This window comes from Emys orbicularis, chromosome 2 (genome assembly GCF_028017835.1).
Source record: "Emys orbicularis isolate rEmyOrb1 chromosome 2, rEmyOrb1.hap1, whole genome shotgun sequence".
NCBI lineage: Eukaryota > Metazoa > Chordata > Testudines > Emydidae > Emys > Emys orbicularis.
This window is the reverse complement of record NC_088684.1, coordinates 38,867,368-38,872,686: the sequence shown is the minus strand read 5'-3', so window position 1 is coordinate 38,872,686 and position 5,319 is coordinate 38,867,368.

The following is a 5,319-nucleotide window of genomic DNA, read 5'->3' as shown; positions in this document are numbered from 1 at the left end:
TTTATTGGAAAAATACAACCCACATACAATTTTATGATGGTTTGCTTATTACCTGGGTATAATTCATATCAATATAACGGATAGTTGAGCTTTATGTTTGTGTGTTATCCGCATCCTATATCCTTTATTGCCTCTTGTATCCTCTATTGCCATCTTATATCCTCTAAGGGTCTTATTACGTATTCAGACAAGGAATTCCACAATTTAGATGCCCCAACAGAGAAGAAAAATGTCCTGAGAACTTTTTTTTTATTTTGTATTTTTTTATATTAGATTGTTTACTTCTTTTACTTACATACGCAATTAGTTCAAAGAATTTGTCTAAAATTTATTTCTGCCATGATGTCATCATTACAGAGAGGGCTGCTGAAAATGAAGATTATTATTCTGTTTTTACAACTTCGCCTTTGTATATATGCAAATATAAAGCTTTAGCGTTTATATATTCAATGTCCTTTCTCTGAAAATAATAAATTCATTTTTTTATGGCATGGGGCCTCTTACACTTGACATATCTTAGGGCTTCAGAATGTCATAATCCGGCCCTGTCCCCGTGGGTGCTTCACCCACGCTCCACCCGAGGCCCCATCCCCACTCTGCCCCTTTCCCCAAGGTCCTGCCTTAGCTCTGCCTCTTGCCACCACTGCTCCGCCCCCTCCCAGAAGGTCTGCCCTCACTCTGCCCCTCCCCACAAGGCCCCAACTTTGCTCCACCTCTTCCTGCCCCCACTCTGCCCCCTCCCTGAGGCCCCCACCTGCCCACCACTCGCTGCTCTCCACGCTCCCCTAAACACCTCCCCGAGCTGCCAATCAGCTGTTTGGTGGCACGGCCTATCAGCAGTTTCTGATGGGTGCTGAGCACCCACTATTTTTTTTCCATAGGTGCTCCAGTCCTGGAGCACCCATGGAGTTGCCGCTTATACTTCTTGGGGAATACAGCCATATAAGTCATGGATCTGATCAGGGTGCAGCAGTGGAAGAAGCAAAGGGGGAATGCCATGGACAATGGAGATAGCATAAAAATCATATGGGGATGTTTTCAAAAGCAACACGTGCCTCAAAGGAAAGCTGAGACTGGATGTAGACCTCACAGTGGAACCTGGGTTTACCACGAAGAAAAATTCCAGTGGCACTATGTAATATAGTCCGTAATGAGCTCAACAGTCTGCAAAGCAGGAGTATCATAGCAAAGCAGGGGTATCATAGCACCTGTAGAGTCCAGTACAGCCAGGGTAAGCAGCATGATGGTAGTAAAGAAGCCATCAGCCGGCAAATTACTCATCTGCATAGATCCAAAGCCACTGAACTTGGTGTTGAAAAGATGCCACTATCCACTGCCCACAATTGATAATATCTTGCCAGAACTTTCTGAAGCCAGAATCTTTACAGTCCGTGATGTGAGGAAAAGGTTTTGGCACATAACCCTGGATGATGAGTTCAGTATGCTGACAACCTTTGCAACACCATTTGGTCACTACAGATGGCTGTGCTTGACAATGGGCATAAGCCCAGCACCAGAGGTGTTCCAGAGAAGACTCACCCAAGAGCTGGAAGGGCTGCCTGGGGTGAAAATAATTGCAGATGGTATCAGGGACAGGAGCAATGACAGCTGAATGAGACCATTACAGAAAACTACAAGCTTTTCTACTGGGACAAAAACATAAAAACTGAACCCAGGAAAAATGTGATTCAAACAGCATGAGGTGACATACACTGGACATCTACCTACAGGAGTTCCCAACAAGATCAAGGCAATCAGAGACAGGACAGCTCCAATGGAGGTGAAAGGGGTATGGCACTTCATAGGAATGACATATTTTCTGTCCAAGTTCTGTCCACCCTGTTAAGCACTGGGGTGGCTGTTAAGCACTGGACTGTGGGTGGTCTTACCTAATAGTCAGTGGTTGAAGCAGAGGTAAATAGGTCTAGTGGCCAGAGCCCAAATCAAGAGCCAAGTTACCAAGTCCAGGGAGTGAACCGGAGCCAGGAATCAGGAGCTGAGGGTCAGAGCCAGAGTATGAGCCAGAGAGGGACAGGAGCCTGAGGGGAGGAAACCAGGAGCAGGAAGCAGTGCCAGAAACACAGCTGCAGGTGTGGGACACTATTGAGCAGCCAGGAACACAGGGCTGCTGCAGGGTTTAAGAATGTGCCTGCTGGAGTCTTCAGCCAATCAGGAGGCTAGGCTCATTAGTTGAATCAGCTGAGGGCAATGAGCGGTCTGGGTTCAGCTGTGGGGTCCCTGACACACACCTGGTTGAAGTAGCAGAAGTCGTATGTTAACTCACAAGGCAGGAGGTTGAATGGGACTGGGCAGGTCACCAACAGCGAGCATTTGACATGCTGAAACATATAACGGATGTCCCTGTTCTGAAGTACAACTAGCCAGGAGAGCTACTGAAAATCCAGTGTGATATATTGGAGAAAGGACTATACGTAGCTCTTTTGCAGGAGCAGTGGGTCGCTTATGCCAGCAGAGCCCCTGTCAGAGACTGAACAGGGATATGCCCAAATAGGAAGGAGCTTCTGTCTGTGGTGTTTGGAGTGGAGCTATCCTACCAATATACCTATGACCACCTAGTAATAGTGCAATCAGAGAACAACCCCTTAGGGTATGTCTACACCCAGCCGCTAGTTCGGCGGCTGGGAATCGAAGTTCTGGGTTCGACTTATCGCGTCTTGTCTGGACGCGATAAGTCGAACCAGGAAGTGATCGCTGTCGACTGCGGTACTCCAGCTAGACGAGAGGAGTACCGTGGCGTCGACGGGGGAACCGCGGCGTCGACGGGGGAGCCTGCCTGCCGCGTGTGGACCGAGGTAAGTTCGAACTAAGGTACTTCGAACTTCAGCTACGTTATTCACGTAGCTGAAGTTGCGTACCTTAGTTCGAATTGGGGGGTAAGTGTAGACCAAGCCTTAGAGACAATCATAGCAAAGCCCTGACTGAAAAAGACATCCAATGACAGGCAGTCGAGGGAGTGACACTAGCAGGGTGTCTAGAAGACAAAATCAAGTGCCAGTAGGATCAGAACCATGTTTTCAAATTAAAGATGAGCTGAGTTTGCAGGATGCAATCACACTCTGAGGACAGAGATCTGTTGTCCACACCTTATTATATAAGGATGTCATGCAAAAAATACATGCCTCACACCTGAGCATTGACAGCTGTTTTAGACAGGCTCAGGAGTGTGTTTACTGGCTGGGAATGAATATTCAACTACCCTTGATAGAAGGATGTGACACTTGATGGTGATGTGAACCACCTGCAGAAAGAGACTTTGTTACCAGATGAGCTGCCCACTCAACCATGGGAAGAGGTGGGAGCCGACCCATTTACCTTCAAGGAATAGCACTTGATTTCAGTGGACTACTATTCAAACTTTTGGGAGGTCAGTTCCCTGCCTGATCCAAGAAGCAAGTCAGTGACTGGGAAACTGAGGGCCCACTTTGCAAGCTAAGGCATTCCAGACACTGTATTCACCAACAACAGGCCCCAACTTGCCTCAGAAGAATTCAAGAATTTTCACACAAGTGAGAGTTTGACCACTACACCTTCTCCTCAGCATAACCACAGAGTAATGGTAAGGTGGAATCACATGTGAAAACAGCTAAGCAATTGTTACACAAGGCTGTTTCTTCTGGATCAGACCCCTTGTTAGCTTTTTTGGCATACAGGAATAACCAATCAAAGCAGTGCCAAAACAGTCCAGCACAGGCACTGATGGGATGAAGAACTCAAACCCTGCTACCAATGAGGGAAAACCTGTTGCAGCCAGAAAGATGGAGATGCCACAAGGAGGAGATGGACAACAATCAGAGAAAGCAGGCACTACAGTATGACAGCTCAGCCAAGGATCTACTGGCCCTGGAGACAGATGCACCTGGGAAGATCCAGCCATTAGAGAGATACCAGAAGGAGTGGACATGAGGAATGCAGTGGCACCCAAGTCTATGAGGTGCCTACGCAAGAGGGACAAGTTACCTGAAGGAACAGGACACACATGCGAGCCAGCAGACACAAGGCCCAGAGGGAGCCTACTGCAATCATCGCAGAACAGAGAGACAAAAAACCCACGGGGAGGGAGGAGACTCCACAGTGAAATAGTTTGGTAGACTTGGAGATAGGTGACAGACAGACAGAGAGGTCACTCCCAGTGTGGTTGCCTGTTGAGAACTATGTCACCAGCTGAGTCTGTGGTAAAGACAAGACTCCAGCTTGGCTAGGGTGACCAAATGTCCTGATTTTACAGGGACAGTCCCGATATTTGAGGCTTTTTCTTATATGGGCACCTATTACCCCCCCCATACTCTGTCCCGATTTTTCAAACTTGCTGTCTGGTCACCCTAAGCTTGGCTATGTGCTAGCAACCTCTGGCTGAAGGGACGTGGGGTAGGGGCTGAGCATCAATTATTTGTTTTTAATGGTTTGTATTAAAATGTTTGTAAAACAGGGAAGATGTGTCATGATCAGTGGAACTGGAGCCAGAGGGCCCATGTTCCCTGGAGAACTGTTATTGAAAGGGTGACAGGGGAACAGGAAACGTGGGGCGTCAGGCTGGAGGCAACTCAGCCACATGCAGGGCCGGTTCCAGTGTTTTTGCCGCCCTAAGCGGCAAAAAAAAAAAAAAAAAAAAAAAGCCATGATTGGCGGCAGCTCTGCCACCGCCGTTTCGTTCTTCAGCGGCAATTCGACAGCAGGTTCTTCCTTCCGAGAGGGACTGAGGGACCCGCCGCCGAATTGCCGCCGAAGAGCCGGACGTGCCGCCCCTCTCCACTGGCCGCCCCAAGCACCTGCTTGCTGCGCTGGTGCCTGGAGCCGGCCCTGGCCACATGGACAGAGCAGTCCACAAGATTTAATAATGTTTCAATTGTTCAACTTAACCTGCATTCACTTTCACTTTACTCTTTGCAAATGACACACCGGGGACCACAGAACCAGGCTAGCAGAGCTGCTATACCCCTTCCCATGTGTGTCTGGGGGAGGAAGTCTCCTTTTCTTCCTTTATTGTGCACCTCTCAGATACCGATTCTTTTTTATTGTTTGATGCAGAAGTCAGCACTGCCAATAAGATGCCTAGTCCTGTTCTTACTGCCAATGGCAAAACCCCTGTTGATTTTAATAGGAGCAAGAAATGACCCAGGAATTTGGTGAAATTCTAATGCCATGTAATATGGATTTATGTAACACATCGGAGATGAAAAATAAATCCAACGAAAAGGTCAAATTAAAATACACATAATCAAAAAATAAGGACCAAAATGTGGAGACCAGGAACTGGTTTGGAATTAGTTGATTTGTTTTCACTTAAAGAAAAGTTTGCGC